We start from the raw sequence: 22,669 nt of genomic DNA, 5'->3' as shown, positions 1-22,669 counted from the left end.
AGTTCATTACAACATGGAATGAATTGGATAATCCCTGGTGTGTACCAATTCTGGTCTCTTTGTATGTATTTTCTCTAGTTCTTATGACACCAGCGAGGTAGGCATTGTTCATCTCCTGTAACAAATGGAGTAGTGAGATGGAGCAGAATTGTTGAGCATTTTACTTAGGGACAAGAAGGTAAGGCTTCAGTTGCTGTCCAGCTTTCTCTCCTCTGGTACCTGTCGGCCGACCCCAAGGCAGGGGACCTAGCATCCCCTGTTTTATTCTGACCCACATTTCGATATGGACCCCTCCCTGATTCAGTCTAAGGCTGTGCAGATGAAGAAAGGACAAGGAGCACAGAGAACGAGTCAGGACCAGGCCCTTTCCTTGGACCACCCCTTACCTCCCTGCAGATTATCTCCCTGAATATGAAGAAAGGCCCTACTCCCTCCTTCACAGAAATGGTCCAGTCAACTCTACAACACTGAGACAGGCCAAGGGTCCAGAGCAAAACAAGCATCTCTCCCAGCCCCTAAACTTCTTGCAGAGTTGTTATGCCCTAGTCTAAAAGCAACCTCTTCCAGACTCTCTGACGAGGTGACACACCCCACCCCCACAGGACCAACAAGACTCTCCTGTAGAAGAATCTTTTAGGTAACTGTCCCTTTCCTAGTAACCAGCCTGTGTCCGTGACTCCCAGCTCTGTGGAGCCACTTGAGTTTCTTCTCAGAAACATTTCATGACACTTAGTAATGTCATCATGTGTGACCACCACCCTGTGGAAGAACAAGCTAAAATGCACACAGTAGTTACTTTAATGTGACAGTGGGAGTGAGAGTAGCTTACCTGACACTGCTAATTGAACAGGGAGTTGGATTTTGTGTGCATGTATGTGCATTTATGTGTGTGCTGTGTGTATGTGGAAGTGTGGAGATGTGCATGCATGTACACATACATGTACATGCATGTGGAGGTCAGAAGTCAATATTGGACAACTCTATCACTGTTCAACTTATATTTTGAGACAGGGTCTCCCACTGAACTCAGTCCTCGCCAGTCTAAGCCAACTTCGCCAATGAGCTCTAGAGATTGCTGTGCTCACTAGCAATGGGCTACAAAGCATGCTACTCTACATGGCTTTTACATGTGTGCTGGAAAACCGAACTTAGATCCTTGTGCTTGTCCAACAGGAACTTTACGGATTGAGCTTCTCACCAGACTAGGACTTAGATTAACACAGAAGGGTCTGGTACTTGGGTTTAAACTTTTCAAAGGAGAGGGAGACATCAGCTGCTGTTGGATGGGGTTGTCAGGAAGCCATAGAAATGGTACATTTCCTCTCGGTGTGAAGGCAAGGAGAAGCCCAGAGTGCTGACCCTCCACTAGCCCCTGTCATGAAGAGGCCAGCTCTCCCAGTTTTTTCCCCTGGTGGTTGCTTTTCTCTTCCACTATGATTCGAATGTAAAATATCTCCCACGGCTCATTTGTTTGAACCTTTGGCCTCCAACTGGAAATTGAGAAAGTGGCAGAACCTTTGGGAAATAGGTGCTGATGTAGGGGACGAGGGCTAGGGCATGCCAGCCTGGGGGGTTATAACTTGCCTGCTCTAATTCTGATTCCTGGCGAGTCATAAAGTAAGTGAGCAGTGGTCACATTCCAATGCAAATCAGCCTCTCCAGCTGCCCTCAATTGACTGTGAACCAGATACATTGTTTTTCCCTATGTCACTTCTGTTGGTTATACCCTGACAGCAAATGAGAAAAGCAACCAAAATGCCCTCCTCCACATTGATCCTACCCCATTCTCTCCCCTTCACTTTCTATTCATCTAACCCTTTGTGGTGGTTTGAATATGTTTGGCCCACGGGAAGTGGCACAATTGGGAGGTGTGGTCTTGTGAGAGTGGGTGTGGCCTTGTTGGAGGAAGTTCATCACTGTGGGGGTGGGCTTTGAGATCTTGTGCTCAAACTCTACCCAGTGCAGAAGAGTCTCCTCCTGGCTACAGAAGAGAGTCTGCTGGCTGCCTTCAGATCACGATGCAGAATTCTCAACTCCTTCTCCAGCACCGTGTCTGCCTGCACACTGCCATGCTTCCCACTATGATAATGAACTGCACCTCTGAAACTATAAGCCAGCCCCAATTTAATGTTTCTCTTTATAAGAGTTGCCTTTGGGCTGGAGAGATGGCTCAGTGGTTAAGAACACTGACTGCTCTTCCAGAGGTCCTGAGTTCAATTCCCAGCAACCACATGGTGGCTCACAACCATCTGTAATGGGATCTGGTGCCCTCTTCTGGTGTGTCTGAAGACAGAGACAGTGTGCTCATATACAAAAATAAATAAACCTTAAAATAAAAGAGTTGCGGGGTTTGGGGATTTAGCTCAGTTGTAGAGCGCTTGCCTAGGAAGCACAAGGCTCTGGGTTCGGTCCCCAGCTCCGAAAAAAAGAACCAAAAAAAAAAAAAAAAGAGTTGCCTTGGTCGTGGTGTCTTTTCACAGCAATGGAAACCCTAACTAAGACACTGTACTGGCTGGTTTTGTGTGTCAACTTGACAAAAGCTGGAGTTATCACAGAGAAAGGAGCTTCCCTTGAGGAAATGCCTCCATGAGACCCAGGTGTAAGGCATTTTCTCAATTAGTGATCAAGGGGGGAGAACCCAGCCCATTGTGGGTGGTGCCATCCCTGGGCTGGTGGTCTTGGGTTCTATAAGAGAGCAAGCTGAGCAAGCCAGGAGAAGCAAGCCAGTAAGTAACATCCCTCCATGGCCTCTGCATCAGCTCCTGCTTCCTGACCTGCTTGAGTTCCTGTCCTGACTTCCTTTGGTGATGAACAGCAATGTGGAAGTGTAAGCTGAGTAAACCCTTTCCTCCTTACTTCTTGGTCATGATGTTTTGTGCAGGAATACAAACCCTAACTAAGACAGACACCTTCTTATCCTTGCCTTTTCTTTAGAATTTAAGACTTGGTCAGTTGCAGACATGTATTGTATTTTTGGGGTCCTGCAATTCATAGAAGAGAATGGGCTCCCAGGTGGCACAGGTCTGGGTGTAACCCAAAAATGTTCCTTTTCAGTGAGCTATGTAAGTCCTCATCTGCAGAAGCAAGGACATTCCATAAATCTATAAGTTATTTGCAGAATAAATATGACCCTCAACGACCTGGCCCACCGAGGCTCTTGGTTGATGTTTATAAGGCAGTATTTCCTCTTCCCTTATTTTTAAAGTACCAAGAACACAGTAGCCATTAAAATGCTGCTTTCATGTGGGTGTTTGGAATTTAGTGAACCTTCAGATGTGTGTAACGTTTGAGATTGGGAATGACTTAGTAATGACTATTGAAATCCTTTAGTGCTAGGCCCTGGGATCAGGAAAGTCCTCGCCATGAATGTCTGACATGACCCTCCCTGGGTGCATAAAACGTTCACTATTTTTATTATCCAAGATACTGTCTTTATGACTCAGGAACTGCGCTTCATTGTATAGACAAAAGAGGTGAGGCTAGAAGAGTTGAGGAAGCTACATGTGGTCACATTGTAGCATTCTGGCACCAGAAACAAACTGCTTGGTCTGGTTGGTACATCAACTGCTGCCCCATAAGGAGAGGGGCCCAGCAACCAGGGATCATCTGTTCCCTGAAGCAACTGAAATTCGTTCTGATTTATTTCGCTGTGTATGGGTGCTTTTCCCGCATGTTTGTATGGGAAAATCTTCACAACAGTAGAAATAACGCGCGGTTACAGGAAGTGGGAGGAGTTACGACAGAGATGGTTTGCAGTTGAGGAAAGGACTATTGGTGGCGCGGGGATGTGGAGAAGAGCGTGGTAAGTGATGTTCTATGGTGACCCAGAGCCAGTGAAGTTGAGATGGGGTGTTTTTTAGGGTGTTTGCAGCTTAAGATGCAGGCTAAGCCTTCTTTTGCCTCCCTCTGACTCTCTCACAAGATTGATGTTGTTCCCGGTGGCTTTGTGAAGCCTTTGCAGGGAGCACATGCCATGTTGACTGAGCTGTTTTCAGAGCCAGAGGAGGTGCATGGTCATGTGACAGATGATCTGGGCGATCCTTCTCCTGTTTTCTTTTCCCTTCCTTCTACAGCTCTCACATTTACACCTATAGCCTTTCGCCTTATTAATTCAGCATCAGCCAATGAAGAGTCTTCCCTTGGGATCCTCAGGGGGAGAGACTAGATACCTAAAATCTTTTATGTAGATGTTCATGTTTGTATATCACATGACCACTTTCAGACTACACAATCTTCCCATATACTTTATTACCATAATATACTATATATAACATGTTAATATGAAATTACATTAATATAATATCAATAATATCACAATATATTATGGACTAGTAATTATTAATGAACAATATAGATATAATAAAAATAATATATTACAATGCATGTAATATAATAATAATAATAATAATAATAATAATAATAATAATTTTACAGTGTCTCTGTAGCCTTGTAGCCCCAGATGGCTACAGACTTACCAGGAAGGTAAAGATAGCTTTGACCTCTTATCCTCTTGGCTCCACTCCATCTCCTAAGTGCTCTGCCTCACCATGTGCTTTAAATCGTTTCTAGATTACTTGGGACACACACTGACAATGTAAATGTCACATAACTACTTGTCATTTACTATACTGAATTCTGAATTTAAAGTTTTCAAAAGGTTTATTTTGTGTATATGGGTATTTTGCCTGCATATACATCTGTATACCACTGGTAGATGGGCTGGATGCCTGTGGTTCACCATTTTCTCGGCACCTGCTCTTGCTATGCAGGAGTTCTGTTCTCTCCCTACTTCTCTTTTGTTTTGTTTTGTTTTGTTTTGTTTTGTTTTGTTTTGTTTTGTTTTTTTTGGTTCTTTTTTTAGGAGCTGGGGACCGAACCCAGGGCCTTGCGCTTCCTAGGCAAGCGCTCTACCACTGAGCTAAATCCCCAACCCCCTTTCCCTACTTCTTAAGCCTCCGTATACACACCCATAACATACTCCTCTCTAAAAAGATTCATCTTCACATTTTCCGTAACATTTATTCAAGTTCAAAAGACAAAGAACTCAGAAGCCAAAGAACTCTGGGACTCCAGCCCCCCAGGTTATGATCGTTTTAGATGAAACAGCAGCTGCTGTATTTAAGAACCCAGATTTCCATCTTCTAAAGTAGTAAATGTTACAAAGGCATTTGAGCAGAGTAATTCGGCAGCAGGAGACTGGCAGCTGGAATAAATCCACGGGTTGTGGTAATACATGAAAAGAAGTAGCTAGCCCTGTGCAGAGCATCAGAGGTTCGAGGCTGGAAGGAGGAAAAGAATGTGTTAATAGCTTTTAATAACATCTGCTCATGAGGGTCCATATCTGAGGATTCTACCACTGGACCTTCCTACTGTTCTCATGTCTGGGTTGCTGTTCTTGTGGCCCCAAAAGAAATGCCTCCTGTCCCTGCCTTCCTCTACCAACTCTCCAAAGGCTGTCAGGTTGCTGTGCCAGGTAAGAAGAGTTCTGTGTGTCCTTCCTTATATTTTCCTCAGTGGTAGAGTCTGAAACCACAGAACCTGTATTTTTCCGTTTCTGCCGTTCCTAACAGCAGAAGTTTGAATTAGATTCTGCCTGATGCCTGCTGTGAGTCTGCCTCTCCATCCTTTCTCATCCAGTAGTTATTTATGGGCTCTCCTGCCAGCCCATTGCTGGACTAATTTTTTTTTTTTTCGGAGCTGGGGACCGAACCCAGGGCCTTGCGTTGCTGGACTAATTTAACAGTTAAGGGCGCATGATTTTTTTTCCCTCGCCTATTGGAAAACCTGGGTTTTACTATGGGATCATCAGTTTCTAAAGTAAAAGGGGAAGCTTTGCATGGGGGTTTCATTTCTATACCTTTGGCAATTGCCCTGAATTACTCATTCCCGGAAGGCTGAAGTCCTGCCTGGGGACCTCAGGGGAAAGCTCAAAGGATGCACCTCCTTCCTGGTTTAGCGTTCAGTTCTAAATGTCAGGACTCTCATTCGTTCTTTAATGATGGTGCAAGAGACTTGTATCTTCCCCACAGCCGACTTGAACCTTGCAAACACCATTAACCCAAAACCATTGCCATGATGAATTTCAGCCAACATAAGAGCTCTTTCAGGCAAGTGTTTAAGCACCAAAGAACTAATTCCTAACTTAAAATACCATGGCTCCACCTCCACCCGCTTTTAGGCGGTTTGTTAAAGACTTTCACCTCAGTCGGTGGGCAGCCTGGTTCTTTTCACTAATTGGTTGTCTTTGAGCCTGCTTCCCTAGTCAACGCGGCTTACTAGCAAGCAAGCCTAGATTGCTTAACTGAGCTCCAGAAACGAACCAGCGCTAAGCGCCAAACGTCTATCTACTGTCTACTGCCGCCACCAAACCCAGCTGCTTGAAATGTTCGCACAGGGGTTTCGGATTTAGCTCAGTGGTAGAGCGCTTGCCTAGCAAGCGCAAGGCCCTGGGTTCGGTCCCCAGCTCCGAAAAAAAAAAAAAAAAAAAAAAAAGAAAAAAGAAATGTTCGCACAGCGGCTTTGTGAGCTGAGTGGAAACCTTTCCTGCTGTTCTTAGAGAAAGAGCTGGTTGTGAGCCAGCTCCTAATGCAGCCACTTTTATGCCTTTTACCACCAGCTCAGATTTCAGTAGAAGGAAACTTGAGTTCAGGAATCTGAAAGCAAATGTGAAAGTCCACCTCTGGTTCTGCAACCGCTCCGCCACAGATTTCATAACCCACTTTGGTTCTGACTCCGAGCTTTAGGGAACCCTCCAGGAGAGCCCAAGGTGCCCAGGTTCCTGCTGGGTGAACAACAATTGCCTCCCTTCCTCTCCCCCCTCCTTCCTGAATGACTGCACATCTGGTAGTCTCTAGGCACGGAGCAAACCCGTCCTGGTGGGAGGCTGGCTTTACCCTGGGACCCAGAAACGGGAAAACTACGGTGGTTAATGGAGAAAGGAGAGCTGCAGAGACACATAACCCCACCCTGCCAATCCACCCGCAGAGCGAGGTGGAAGAAAGGCTCCGGAGTGTAAGTCCAAAGACGCTTTGGTCCTTTCTAGCCCACGCTCTGACCAGCCTTGTGCTTCTTTTACATCCTGCGTTGAAGTGTTTTATGCAAACGCGACTGCCTCCAGGCAGTAGAATAGAGACATCTGCCAAATGTGTAATTATATTTAAAAATAGCTGTGTTATGGGAGGCTAGGACAGTCTCTGCCTCTTTTTCTCCGTCCTCACTTTCCTGTGTTCAAAGGGAAGAAAAAAGGGGGGGGGGGGAGGAAGAGGAGGAGGAGGGGGAGGGAAGAGGGAGGAGAAACATCTACGTTTTTGCCCTGGGAGTGAGTTTCATTAATTCCTTGCTGTGCCACTATATCCAAACGCCATCGCTCAAAGCAAAACAATAGTACGTGGCCATAACTCAAAAAGCAAAATGTCTTTTCTGACAAACTTTAGTGCGGCAGGCGATAATCCAGGAAGGAAGACGGTTGATCCTTCTTCCTCTCATATTTCAGTATTTCTGTCTTTGTTTTCATAATTTCCACTTTCTTTTTGGAGTTTTATCATACAATGAGTGTTATCCACTAGTAAAGCTATTCTGGCCAACAAATAAATATTTAAATAAAAAAATTTTTAAGAAAACCATGTAAAAGCAATGACGTTCCCCAGGACATTAGTTCCCAGACGTTGCATCGAGGTCCTCTAGGGTGTCACAACCTAAGTTACCACAGGGCATCTTAAGTCAAGCACATTGCTGTCTGACCCCTGTGAGGTCACACAGAATGCTAGCTCAAGGCACTAGTGTCATAACGTAATCTTTTACATAAGTAAATTGGTCTTGCTTTCCTCTCGTTGATCAGGCTTCCTTTATAGAGATGGCAGCCTGGGCCTCTGAGATCGAGGAAAAGAAATCCCTTTTCTTTCAACAGGTGCCCAAAACTTTTTTTTTTTCTTGAATGATTAACACACCTGAGGAGGTAGCCAGGAGGTGCAGGGTCTCAGAAGTCACGGTCCTTGGAGTATTTAAAAGACATGTGCCTTTTTGATCTTTAAATTGGTCTTGGAGAGTGGGATTAATAATTCAAATATTGCCTCAGTGTGATTGATTCAGCACTACTTTTAGGGGTAGATGTTGAAAACTCTAATTCCACAACACTATACATCCAATCACTCCAATTTAATTTCTGCTTCTTTTAGGCTGTTTAGTTCTTTTCTAAGTAAGCTAGAAACAGAAAATGGGTGAGTCCCTTAAATCCCTCACTCAATAAAGTTGGTGCCATCGGGGATTGGAGTACAGATGATGTAGATTACGACCCACTGATACATTGGCAGCTCAAGCATGGTCACATGACCGGAAGCCACAGGCAGCCTGGTGTACCTGGAAGTCCATCCGTCCAGGAGAGATGGGTAGCAAGGGCTGAGGAGACCTCTGGGGACATCCAAGGCAGGATGGCTGGAGAGCCAGTGTCAGGCCAGACAGTGCAGAGGCCGCACTGCTTACCTGGCTCGGTTCTTGGTGACTGTGAAGAGATGCTCTGTTGACCTCTCCACTCTGTAGAAGAGCATCCGCTGGAGCTCAGAAAAGGATACCTCAGAGGAAGGGCCTCCTGATTTCACCCTCGTTCTTCTCTGAGACAAGGACCAAAAGGACCAGAATTTCTTCTCCTCAAGTGAGCCACAGGAACAAGAACCTCCATCCCTAAAGCCAAGGGCTAAAATTTACCCATTACTGTTTCCTGCTTATCCGTAAGCGTTGGCCATAAAGAAATTTTTGGCTGACGTTGTCTGAATGTAGGTCCCACATTACAGAAAGGATCTTGTCCCACGATGTGGGTGGAAAAGAAGCAGCTGATTCCCCCAATTCAGAACTACTTTTACACCCTGTGAGGAACCCAGAAATGGTTAAAGAACACATTCCAGTTGGTGGTGTTGATAGAGTCGACGTGTCCATCGGGACAGACCACGGTAGGCCAATGCACTTCCACGTAGGAGAGGTTTATTGGGGTGACAGAGACAAAAGGGGGAAAGAGAGGGAGGAAGAAGAAGGGGGAAAGTCAGGAAAGGTCTGCTTTTTATTTAAACTGAGACGTGACCGCACGCAGGTAAAGGTGGGAGATAAACCAAATGAATGCTGGGAATGTATGGTCGTTGCCATGGCAACAGATGCACACGTCCCTGTTGCCTGTTGGTGACGTCACTGCCGAATCTTGTCTGTTGGTGACGTCACTGCCGGATTCAGAGGCGAAAGCGGTTCCTGATATCAACAGTTGGTTCTGATGCTGCTAAGTCTATAAAGAAAAACTCTGAACTCTTTGGAGACAGAAACCTCACATAGTCCATGCTGGCCTTTGCTATATAACCAAGGCCGGCCTTGAACTTCTGATGCCCCTGTCTCTACCTCCTGAGTTCTGGGATTACAACAGACAGCTGGCCTTGGGAGGGGCAGGGGTTGTCCTTTTTAAAGCCTTAGTTTGTGGGATTCAGGAAAGGGAGTCTGTAGTTGGGGACAATATCTTTGTAGACCTGAAGACCTAGCTTATAACTTTCTTCCACTCAGTTTGGACAACATCTATACATTCTGAGAGGGGTGAGACCCTCCCTAGACCAGAAAGAATTGGGGGGTTGTCCAGTCATGGGGCTGAAATGAAAAAGTGGAAAATCTGTAAGCAGAAGTAACTGAGTGACCGATGACCACATGATGACCTTTGCAACCAGATGCTAAGATACCAACCAGCCCAGGACTGGACAGTGGATCAGGTTAAGTCTCCTGTCCTCTAATGCAGGTGCGTGCTACAAGCCAGTAGTCTCAAACTTCACTGGGCATTAGAGTTAACCTGAGAGATCATGGAAGCCCCACCCCCAGTTTCCAATCCAGCAGGTTCAGGGTTGAGGAAGAGCTTGGGAATCTTATGTTTCTGCCAAGTTCCTAGGGATGAGGACCGCTGGCCCAAGAGACTTCCACAGTCACTACTGTTGGCTGTATGAAGAGCCAGATAAAAGCCTACACGGGCAGAGCATGTGGCTGTTTCGAACATCTAGAAACCTGTGTAGTGCATTTGAAGTCAACGGACTGAGGAGTAAGGAAGGGCCTCCTTTTTAAAGTTGCCCCGTGGCTGGAGGCAGAACCTGGAAAGATAAAGACTCCATCAGACCTGAGTGGGCGCTGGGACAGCTGACCCAAGCCTCTCATTCAGGCATAGACAGGGCAAGAATTAGGAACCTCCTGGATATGAACCAGGTGGTGCATGGCGTCAATCCAGGAAGTTGGGAGGCAGAGGCAGGTGGATCTCTTGTGAGTTCAAGGACACTATGTTGTGCATATCAAGTTCCAGAACAGTCAGGGATATATATATATATATATATATATATATATATATATATATATATATATATATATATATAGAGAGAGAGAGAGAGAGAGAGAGAGAGAGGGAGGGAGAGACCCAGTCCCCAATCAACCAACCAACCCACCTACCATCCTACCAACCAACCAACTAACCCACCAAACAACCAAACAACCAAACAACCAACTAACCAACCAACCAATCAACCAACCAACCAACCCCCAACCCACCAACCAACACACCAACCAACCAACCAACCAACAACCAACCAACCCACCAACCCACCAACCAACCCACCAACCAACCCACCAACCCACCCACCAACCAACCAACCCACCCACCAACCAACCATCCCACCAAACAACCAACCAACCAACCCACCAACCCACCCACCAACCAACCAACCATCCCACCAAACAACCAAACAACCAAACAGCAAAAACAGTCGAAGAAGCAGGAACATGGCGCAGCGTGCAGCAGACCATTGAATTGCTGGCCGCCCTAGCTTCCCTTTGTTTTGTTGTTTTAATCGTCGACCTAATAATGATTGTGTCTAGAGCTCTTAAGACTAAGACAGTCATGGCCAACGGGAGCATACACGAGGTGTGTTTGAAGAGTGATGGGGGTGGGGTGAGGTGGGGGTGGGGGTGGGGAGTCTTCCTAATTTTCCACTCAGTTCTGACAAATGAATGAATAAACAAGCAAGCATTCCTTTCTGAAAGCAGTGGAGCAGCCAGAAAGAAGCAGATGGACTAGGTGACTAGGCTTTGAGGTGGATTGTAGAAACCCAAATCCTCCTCCTCCTCCTCTCTGCCTTGGTGTTGGCATAAAGACACTATCTTGCCTGGCAGTAGGTCATAGAACCTCCACTGCAGAAGGGATACCTGGGATGAGGCAGCAGCACAGTGGAGCCAAGAATCCAGACAGACAGACAGACAGGCTTCCCCGTGTTTCCCACTCAGTTTGGTAGCTTCAGAATGGGCCTTTTGTGTCCATCCCATCTGCAAGGTGCTCGTGTAATGGTGTCTCCAGTAAAGCCCCGAAGGAGAGTCTGGAGAATGTCAAGATGGTCTTGAACATGTGGAGCTTCCTGGAGGGTCAGAGGGCAAAGGGGGTATGGGCAGCCCATACCTGTCGTGCCATAGTCACACATCTGTCCACCCCGTTATTCGTGTCCTTCATAATAAACAGTAAATACAGTAAATACAGGTGCTTCTCTGCATTCTAGGAGCCACTGGAGACGTTAGCTGAACCTGAGAAGAGTTATGATGAGGGTCTGAAGCAGGGCTGACGTTCCTGTGGAGGCTTGCCCACAGGATGGACACCAGGCACATAGCCTCAGAATTGGCCGGATTTAATGACATCCAGCCGCTGTCTTGGGCAGAATGGCTTGCTTGTATGGTATGGGGACTCGCTCCCCAAACATCGGGTATCCGTGCCTGCAGCAGCCCGCAGGATGTGAGAGTACAGTAGTAGAAACCGAAGCCAAATTTATTTAGGAACAACACACCCAGATAACCCCATTGAAAAAGACCCAGCCTTGGGATTACTTTATTTAGCTTAGAGTAAGAATAAAAACCGAGCAAATAGGTGAAATTAGAGAGACTTACTTTTTAAAATAAATGAAGTATGCCTTTAATAAATAGAGGTTTTAATCATAAGACACCTGTAAAATTAGAACTTCCTTTAAAAAGTGTATGTAAAATATTAATGCTATTACCTAAGTCTTAATTCAAAGGTAGTTTTCAAAAAAGGTAAAATTATGGCCATCATTCAGATGCACTATGAACATTAAAGGCTCTCCTAATCCATCTAATGAATTAGAATGATAACTGTTTTGGGACGAGTGCACAGCAGGCTGGAGAGACGGATCAATGGTGTATAGCACTTGCTGTTCTTGCAGAGGTCAGGGTTCTCAGAACCCACACAGAAGCTCACAATCGGCTAGAACTCCAGTTCTAGGGGATCTATCTCCCTCTTCTGGCTGCCTCAGGTACTGCACACATGTGGTGTATAAACAACACTGGGGAAAAATTCCAGACACCGAAAATAAAAAAATAAATCTTTAAATAAAAATAATTTGCATAGCAGATCAGAAATGTTGAAATTAATTTTCAGGCAGATACAAAGCTGGATTTTGATTTCCTGTCATTGGGTAAAATTTATTTGCATATTAATGGTGAAAAATTATGTGTGCCTTTAAAATTTTTCCATAACTTACAGAGTCATAAGAGACTAGTGAAAACACAGGGTATTCCCTATAAATCAGATAATTTCTGATGGCTTGAGTGCTGTGCTAAAAGAATTGCCAGCCATTCTTTAGTTAAAAGATTTTATTCTGTGTGTCTGTGTCTGTGTGTGTGTGTGTGTGTGTGAGAGAGAGAGAGAGAGAGAGAGAGAGAGAGAGAGAGAGAGAGAGTGTATCTCAGATGTATGTAACCCTTGTAGATCAGAGAATTGGCCTTTTCTTTCTAACATGGCTTCTGGCGCCCAAATACCTCATCAGACCTGTGTGGCAAGTACTTTTACCCATTGAGCCTGTCACCAGCTCTTTTTGGTTTATTTTACAGTCTAAACATTTATTTATACTTGCCTCTATATTTACTATAAAAGAAATCTCAAAGATAGGTTATTCATGTTCACCAAAATATGCCCAGTTCTTGGAGTCTGGCCTGATCACACGGGTTGAGCACTGTGTGTGCTGTGAAGTCCATGACGCATTTGCTTTGCCAGTTTTATCCAGAGTACAGCTGGGGAACTGAGCCCAAAAACCTCCACCAGGTTTCCCTGCAGTGCCCGCAGATGTAGACACTGCCTGTGAACCTGGAGGCTGGCTTCTTTTAGCCCAGAGCCTCGGATGGCTTTTCTCGGTTGTGATTATTAGCTTTTTCAAAGTGCTTGCAAGACCCAATTGAATAAACATCCTTCTCAGGTATTGGCTTCCAGACCTTGGCTGTTGTACAACCTAATCCAATACTATCCAGAAGAAAGGGCGTGCTGACTGTTGATAATTGGCCATTGTCTCCTGTTGTTACTGTGACAAAGCTCCACAGACTGACTTAAGGTAGCACATGTTTACCGCCTTAAAGTTCTAGAGTTCAGGAGTCTGAAATAGAACTTCAGGGCCCAAATTAAGGGGGGTCCACTCTCCAGGGGCTCTGAAGTTTCCTTGGCTTGTGAACCTCTCCCCTGTCTCCTTCAAATCCAGCAGTATCGTTCTGTCTGTCTGTCTGTCTGTCTGTCTGTCTGTCTCCTTCCCTCTCTCTCATTCTCTTTCTCTCCCCCTCTTTCCCCTTTTCCCTCTCATCTCTTCTCTCCCTCCCTTTCCGTGATACAACTGAAAATAGTCAAGTATTCATACAAACAAACCTTTCTAACACTAAGAAATCCCTTCAAAAACAGATTTCTTTAATCCAAATACCCACTTACAGAAATCAGAGCGTCAAATTCCCAACCACAGCTGCTCTGACAGGTAAAACTATGTCATCAACAAATAAAAATAAAACCCAAGCAGCATTCAAGTTAGAAGCACAGGAGGGTGACACCCCTGTCCCTTCCCGGTGTATCTACCAACAGAGCGGGTGAGCAGATGCTGGGTCACACTGGCTGTGGGCTGCATGGAATCTGCCGCTGGACCCCCTCAGCTGAATCCACTGAGGAGCCTAGACTGCCAGAGGATGATCTTCCAAAAGGGGAAAAATCTCCAGTATCCTTCAAAGTGAAGACTGACCAGGTATGAAGGGCGTTCCCCAAGGGAACCATACTTATAACTTGGTGAAGAATGAACGGGTATTGGTCAGGAATATTGGAATGAATTTGCAAATGGATACAAACTAGCCTTTCCACACACAACAAGGAAAGTCTTGTCTCAACCACAGAGAACCTATTTGTGCATCTGCGATCAAGAATTGTTTGCAAGACTGTTTGTTCTCCTGGGACATCAGAATAGCCAGGCCGGATCACTGTGGGAGGAGCCAGCATTCCACAGAAAGGGTGGTTAGTGCTTTCCTGCTGACTTCAAAGACTTAATTTTTATAGTCCTGACTCAAATCAACAGCGATGCATTTTTCCACAATGAGAGGCTCACACAGTAATGCTTAAGTACATACCCCACAGTCTCTCGGCCCCTAGGCCTGGAGCCTAGTCCTACAGCTTTGGGAGAGTGGCTCAATCCGGAATCAACAACCAGCAGCCCAAGAACTACATCCAGCCCACTGCACTGCCTGCTTTTGAAAAGTTCTTCAGGAAGTTGTAGCTCAGTCAGTGGTAGAGCTCTCGGCTAACATGCACAAACATGCAGCGTTCAATGTTCAGCACAGCAAGAGAGCAGACAAAAACCATCCCAAACACCAATACAGGTAAGGGTTGTGTGTGTGCCTCCAGGTACTCAGAAGACAGAGCCAAGCAGATCTCTGAGTTCGAGGCCAGCCTGGTCTACAGAGTCAGTTCCAGGACAGACAGAGCTACAAGTGAGACATTGTCTCAAACAAACAACAAAATTTTTCATATATATCTATAGGTATATAGATATATAGATATATAGATATAGATAGATAGATATAATATTTTAAGTGGTTGGAAAAACCAAAACAAACAAAAGAACAGTGTTCTTTGAAATGTGACAAAAATTACAGAAGTCAGACTTCTGTGCTCAAAAACTATTTTCTCTGAGCTGGTGTATTTGTTTCTGTGCTGTCTATGGCTCCTTTCTCTCCAGAGTGGTAGTGTCGAGAAGCTGTGTCAGGCACCATTTGACCCACAGTGGCTGAAGGTTTTTTTGTTTGCACCTTTACAGAAAAGGTTTACCAATCCTCCTTTTCTCTGTATAGGTTTGGTAAGTCTGATTTTGCTCACTTTGTAAGGGAGGCTAAGACTGGTCCTTGCCTCCCAGACCAGCAGTGATACCTGAGAAAAGACAGGTGAAGTGGAAACTTAAGGGTTCTTTGGAAAGTCGGTTGGATGGTGTTTTGCTGGGGTAAACACGTGAAGGAATGGTTAGCTGAAGTGAACACAGGTGAAAGGCTAAGGCAGTCTCATGAAGGAACATTTAGCTGAAACAGACACAGGAGAGAGGACATCCTGCTAAAGCAAGCACGTGAAAGTACATATAATGAAGGACTTTTTGCTAACGGCACACATATATTGGTCTACTTTGCATTGAGTAGTTAGAACTGAATTTGTCAGGACTCCCTAGAGAAATGCACCAACAAGCTTCTGGTGGTGTGCTGTGGCTTTTTTGCTGCTTCTGCAGTCAGGCTGATTGGCAGAGTGATGTCAGCTGAGACAGATGCAGTGCTGAGGCAAGACCTGTAGAGGACAAGTGATGTTTGAAGGTATACATAGGACTTCACAGACAGTGACAGAGGCTAGCGTGACTTGCTTATAGAGCTAGAGGTGCAACCTGATCTTCCCTGATCTTTGATTTGATGAGAGAGGCACAGCCGAGAACTTCCCCTGGCGTCCCCCCTGGTCCCTCTGCTGACTCGAGCTGAGGCTGAGGCCTGGCTGTCTCTGCTAGGTAGTGCCTTGGCTGCTGATTCCCATTTGCCATCCTGACGTAGAGAACTGGACTGACTGCTGGTGCATCCGTGAGTGTCTGTGAGAGAATGGAGCTGCCACTGCCTGCTGACCTGTGAACAGAACTGCCAATTTCCAGACAACACAGAATGAGCTGCTCCCAAGAACCTTTCTAAACAGGTCTACTCCCCTCCCCCACATATCCTTTCTTTCCCATTACTTCTGGTGGGTGGCAGACTAGAAGAAAGGTTAAAACATTTAGGGGTTGGGGATTTAGCTCAGTGGTAGAGCGCTTGCCTAGCAAGTGCAAGGCCCTCAGCTCCGAAAAAAAAAAAAAATTAAAGAACCATCATTAGAAATAAGGTTTGAAAAAAATGTAAAGTTACAGATATGGAAAGCTTCTATAGGAATAGGACCAGCCAGAAGGAATCCCCAGACTAAGTGGCTCATGCCATGCCAGGATGTAAAGCCACCCGCTTGCCTTTTGAGGGCGTGTTCTAGATTCATTCCTATTGCTGTGACAAATGCCCTGACGAACAGCAACACAGGGGAGAAAGGTTTTGTTTCCTTACCATTCTGGGCTATGTCGGGCTCTGGGTAGAAGCCAAGAAAACTTACTTCAGATACAGAAGCTTAACAGTGAAAGCTTTATTTTGTTGAGCACTTGGGGAAACGGCCAGTCGGGATCTGAACCTCGTCCCTGAAGGGAGATTGTAGGTTTTTAAAAGATGGGACCACAAAGCAAAGGGGATGACTACAATGTTATCCAATTGTAATTTGACATTAGGGGTTAGGTAAGGGAGTAACCATTGAAGACTGGGTGGTATCCACAGCACCTGGCTTCAAGGTCCTTAATTCATTCTCCTAGACAATTAAGTCTGGAGCTCAGAGTGACTGGGGGTTGGGGGGAGGGAGAGCAGGCCAGCTGCATGTAGTTAATTAGGGCATAAAAGGCAATTGGTTATATATTTTTTCAACTTACGCACCTTGGCTTAGATAACAGTAATTTCTTAAATTTGTTAGTTGTTAACAGACAATTAGGGAAACACTTGGAAAAGTGGGGTAGGTGCTCAGTCCTGGTCTGGGAACATGAACTTGTTTGACCCTGCCAGCAAGATGGAGAAGTTGTCTCTGAGATGTCTGGACTCAGACAACTGTTTATACCAGAAGCTGTTCAGCTAGAGGGAAGTCCCCAGCTCCCCCGGGGCCTGGGATCTTGAATTTAATTTCTCCCTATGATTAAACGGAGTCTAAAAACAGAATGGTAACACTTAGAATAAGTTTCTTTCCCTTGTTCCCAACAGGCCATAGCCCATTTATTGAGGGGAGGGGGTCGCAGTGAGAACTCAAGCCGCCGGTCTCAGGACATTCAGTCAAGAGCAAGGAGGCAAGTGTATTGGTGCTGCCAGTTTGCTTGCTCTCCGATAGTTTGCTCCCTTTGTTCTTACGCAGGTCACTGTCCTGCTCCTGAGCAGGTGCTGCCCACGTCTGAGGTAGGTCTTCATCCCCCGCCATTCATTTAAGGCAACCCAGTCACCCTCAGATAACCCTACAAGCCAAACCCAACCAAGGTAGGGAATCCCTCACTTAGACTGTCTTCACAGCTGATTCTAGCTCATGGCAGGTTGACATTTAAGACCAAGCATCTCAGGGGCCACTAAGCCAGGCTGATAGATGCCTACAGTTGCCTATATCACTCCTGTCTTTCCGCATTAATAAAGCTCGTCTTTCCTGAGCTCGTTTTATGTCCCAGGCATGCTGTGAATTCCTTACGTATGTTACATTGCTTCTTATTTTACGCCAGTCCTATCATGGGTAGGTGTTGCTATTGTGTCTGTTTTACAGGTCAGAAAACAAAGCCCCAAAGAGTAGGGCTGTGGAGACAGCACAGTCAACAACACGTTCGGGTTGCAATCTGAGAACCTGGGCTCAATGCCTAGATGAAAAAGCCAGACTCGGTGGCTCACGCTTGTAATCCCAGTGCTGGGGAGACAGGGACACATGGATCCCTGAGGCGCACTGGCCAACTTGGCCTACTTGGTAAGCTTTAGGGATGGAACTAGACAACTCCTGGGGAAAACACTCACAAAAAGTGGTCTCTGCTCTAAATGCATGCTCAAATATGTACACCTGCAGACAGACAGACAGACAGACAGACACATACACACACACACACACACACACACACACACACACACACACACACACACACACTAATTTATTCTACGTAAGCAGTAGAGCTAGATTCCAGCCTAGGCAGTCCGATGGAAGGGCTATCAGCTTTTATAGCCTTTCACCTGGAGAACATTTCTCTGTGGTGGATAGGAGGCCAGCTCACCAAAGGAAGAGACCCTGACACAAAAGAAAGAAATCAAATTCTTCCAGAGGTCCTTCTGTTGGCTAGTTACTCTGATTGTTTGTTTGTTTGACTGAAACTAATTTTAGTGATTTTTTTTTCCTAGCTGCAGAGACGGGAATTCTCAAAGAAAAGAAACAATCCAAAAAGTCATGTTTTCCTCTGGCAGCCCACAAGACAGGGACAAGACAGATACACAAACAGAAAGACACAAGCACTCGGGGTTAAAGGAAGACATATTTAAAGGATGACGGAATGCAGAAGATGCAACAGTATCAACCGGGAGAGACCAGCTGTATCTTCTGGGGCCAGGTGCTGGGCTCCCTTCCTGTTTCTCTATCTCTTGATTTTTCAAGCAGAACACAGTAATTGACAGTAATTTGCATCCTTCCAAGTTTGGGCCTTTTATCTGCGACTCTATTGTGCTGTCTGTAAGGTATGCACGAGGCCTGAGGAGGACTCCTAGCTGTCTCCTCTGTGATTTGGCATTGCTTGGGGCTTCATTAAGAGCATAACTATGCTGACGCTGCTGCAGCGAGGACCACAAATGGGCTAGGGAAAGCAGTTGTTAAAATATAAAAATGCAATAAAGAAGTCATGGGTGTTTTTCCACTAATCAAATTATATGCCGACTTACATCTTAAGCAGCGACTTATTAAAGGGGGTTCAATTACACCTCCTTTCACAGTGCAGACAGTTCTTTAGCCACAATTATTTGTTGCTGGAAAATTACATTCACGAGTAATTACATCCGCGCGTGTTTAATTGCAGGCTGAAAAATGAAGAGTGAGCAGTTAATTATTTCTCAGATGTCTGATGCTACTTGTCATTAGTTGGTTTGGCGCAGATGATTACACCAACTGTGCTTCGCCGACAAAGGGCGGTGGCCCAGGTGACATAGCCCAGTAGGTGTGGACATCCAGGGTGAACCCTTTGTCACCTCTGCCAGAGTCCCTCCTCTCTAAAGTCAGCAAGCACATACTGTGCCTACCTTTTACTCTGTACATGGAAGGTTCTTTCTGTGCTTCTCTTTGCTTCTGTTGTTCTGATCTCTTTAGGAATCATCTTGCTGTCCATCCTATGGGGTTGCAAACCCCTTCAGCTCCTTCAATCCTTTAACTCCTCCACTGGGGACCCGGTGCTCAGTCCAAAGGTTGGCTGTGAGCATCCGCCTCGGTATTTGTCATGCTCTGGCACAGCCTCTCATAGAAGTGGGGGTGGGCGGATGGGATAGGGGGTTTCCGGAGGGGAAATCGGGAAAGGGAATAACATTTGAAATGTAAATAAATAAAATATACAATTAAAAACAAGGAATCTTCTTGTGAGCTTTGGAATGTTTACTTTTGGCCATTTTAAATTATTTTCTTCAGGTCCCTCTCCCAACTTTCCTTGCATGGAGTGAGACTAAACACCTAGTTTTGTTTATGGGCGCAGTGAACATAAGATAGAATAGTTTCTTTCTTAGTGAAACCAGTACGCCCCCATGAAGAACTAAAGAGCAAAATCTTTAAAAACAGAGAAACAAATGAAGGGAAAAGAAGGCCCAGAAAGGCCCACGTGATCCTGTTATTGTTGTCACGTCCAGAGGGTTTTTTGGTTTTTTTTTGTTTTTTTTTTTTGTTTTTTTTTTTTTGATGAGGTCACTGTTATACATCCACATGGCCGTGTAGGTAAGTTCGGGAGCATACATAATAATAAAGCAAGCATTCTAATCAAATAACTTTATATTTTTTAAGAGTTTCATTGTGGGCTGGGAGAAGCAGGAGCAGCTCTGAGTGAAGTTACACACTCGGTCTCAGAATGGAATAGCTAGGAATTCTGAACTCTTTCTGGTCCACAGCATCCTATCCTCCGCCTGTTCCCCCCAAGATTTGGTATCTCCATGATCAGCCATTGCGTCTGTGACACGGGCCTTCTGTTGAGGTGCTCCTAGGATTTCTGCTCCACAAAGATTAACTCCTGGGGCTTTACACTTTCTCTTTCTCAGTCATGTGTGATCAGGTTTATGGCAATGTAACCGTGGGGTGGGCTGGCATGGGGGGCACATATCCCCACAGTGAAATGTGCTCTTCCAGTGGTCATTTCCCACTGTGAATCTCCTTTGTGTGTCTATATCCTGTGTCTGCTCATTGGATAATATATATATATATACATATACATATATATATATATATATATATATATATATATATATATATATATGCGCCATTAACTCAGTTCTACAGACACTAGAAGTCTACGGTCAGTAAATACAGTTGGGAGAAAAATCACAATATTGAGGGTGTCCCTCAAACCCTGACTTCTGAGGATATACATGCTAACTGTGACTGTCTCAACTTCATGTAGAAGTCGGTTTTTCCATTGCAGGTGACAGGGCCCTCTCTAGCTATTGAACAGGATGAGATTAAAAGAGGGATATTAGACAACTCATTTCTAGCACATACCACCTCATGGATTCTCGTGTGTATAGCCAGCGGGGTTCAAAGGCAACTGATAGAATGGGAGAAAGTTGCAGACTATGTCTCTAAAAAGAGATTAATACCCAGACTATAAAGAATGCTTAAAACTCAGTAATAGCAACAGTAAAACAACTTGATTTAAAATGAGCAAAGGACTTAAGAAGGCATCACAACTATGCAAATACCAATAAGCATGTTTTCATAGCAACATACTCCTAGAAGCCAAAGGCAGAAACAGTGCAATACCCATTCACAGATGAGCAGAACGCAGTGAATGCATATAGTGGAGTATTATCTACTCCTGAAAAGGAAGTTGGTTCACATGCTACAAGGTAGATGTTCTAAGAACAACCTGAAGTGAACCAATCATAAATCACACACTACATAGGAGCTCATGATTCTAAGTCAAATTCATAGAGACAAAAAAAATAGAATACACATAGCTAGGAGTTGAGAGGAGGCAAGTAACTGTTTAATGGGTAATGGATGCGTCCTAGAGAGGTTTGCACACAAACAGAGCTCTCCAATACGTACAAGATCAGCTGGGAGACAATCCAGACAAGGGCTGCGATGTGCCAGCTAAGTTAGAGTATCTGTGGCGATGAGCGTGGTAAGCTCGCACGGATCTGTGTATGTTAGTTGTGTTATATGACATTCCTTTCATGAATCTCCGAGGAAGCCAATGCTGCCGCACTGCACATCTTCCAATGTCACAGATGGCAAATGTTACGTTGTGCATATTTTGCCACAGCTAAAGAACAACGGTTTATCACTTCACATGGATTGGAGTGGCTATTATCAAAACTGAAATTGAAGCAGAAAAGAGGTGCTTGTGTGGATGTAGGGAAACGGGCTTCGTGCGTGGCTGCATGGAAGCGAATGGTCTATTTGTGATGAAAATGGTTAGCTGAATCTCAGCAAGTTAAATATGGAGCTAGTGTTCGATGTGGACTTTACACACGTAGGCCGGTCAGCTGAAGGCAGGGACTCACGCAAAGGCCACGAGCAGTATTCACAGAGCTTTCTCCACAATTGAAGTGAAAATGGCCCAAGTATTTCTAAGTAAATGAATGAATGAAGAAATGGGTAGCGAGGAAGGCTTCATACCACCATTAATGTATTTAATGCCTCTGAATAGTATAAGGGATTAAAAAGAAATAATTCTCATATATGCAATTATTATGAAAGTATTATTTCTTTTTTTCTATTTATATATGAGTATTATTTGTGTGTGTGTGTGTGTGTGTGTGTGTGTGTGTGTGTTCAGTCATCAAAAGAGACAAAATTCTGGCACATTCCACGGCATGGATGAACCTGAAGGCATGCTGGGACGTGGAATAAGCAGATATAAAAGCACGGACGTTGTTTTGCCAGTCCACCCGTGCGAGGGACCCAGAACACAAAAACACAGGGACGGAAGCTGAAGAGCGCTTGCTGGGGACCCCAGGCAGGAGAGGGATAGAGTTCTTGTGTATGAGCACAAGGTTTCTGTTCAGATAGGAATGTTCTGGAGACCCTGTGAAAGTACTCAACGCCCCTGGGTAGTAAAAGGGATTAACATGGGAATTGTCATGTGCATTGTGCCTCAGTAAAGAAGATGAAAGCCGTCTTTAGCTTGACATTTGCAAAAACAAACAAAACAAAAAACCAAACCACTAGGCTAGATTCGGTCCTTAGCTTATAGCTCACTATAGGTGCCGTGGTGTGTGTGGGACGACACGCTAGATGGAATGACTAAGCCAGTTTAGAGAATCTTCCACTGTGAGGAGAAAAATATGTCCCCAACCCATTAGCTGTATTCACCCACTTTAGAGAGCCAAGTGTCTCTGCACGAACTTAAAAAACCCCTTCAACTTAGTGCTCCTCCGAACTTCTCTCTGCTCAGTGAATGCTCTGCCTCCTTCCTTCCACCCCAGGTACCTTACGGTTAAGACTGACTCCCTGATCTCTTTCTTTTGATTGGGTCTCCTCCCGTGCCTTTAGATTCCTGCCCCATTAATCACCCCATTCTCCCCA

At 45.1% G+C, this 22,669-nt stretch overlaps 1 long non-coding RNA gene across 7 annotated transcripts; it reads left to right on the top strand.

Moving 5' to 3' along the window:
• Positions 1-7,702: 7,702 nt before the first annotated feature.
• On the top strand, positions 7,703-18,810 carry LOC102550217 (uncharacterized). 7 transcript variants are annotated; one of them, XR_010053709.1, is made up of 6 exons: positions 7,708-9,760; positions 13,254-14,679; positions 15,883-16,018; positions 17,143-17,331; positions 17,684-17,878; positions 18,301-18,810. It is a non-coding gene; the product is annotated as an uncharacterized LOC102550217 (long non-coding RNA). The 7 variants fall into 7 exon arrangements; XR_010053710.1 differs by having other exon boundaries at positions 7,719-8,942; positions 13,898-14,054; positions 15,840-16,018; XR_010053707.1 differs by having other exon boundaries at positions 7,721-8,942; positions 13,898-14,679; positions 15,840-16,018.
• The last annotated feature ends 3,859 nt before the right edge of the window (positions 18,811-22,669 follow it).

This window comes from Rattus norvegicus, chromosome 7, assembly GCF_036323735.1.
Source record: "Rattus norvegicus strain BN/NHsdMcwi chromosome 7, GRCr8, whole genome shotgun sequence".
NCBI lineage: Eukaryota > Metazoa > Chordata > Mammalia > Rodentia > Muridae > Rattus > Rattus norvegicus.
The sequence above is the reverse complement of the archived record's forward strand: the minus strand, read 5'-3'. Positions and strand labels throughout refer to the sequence as shown.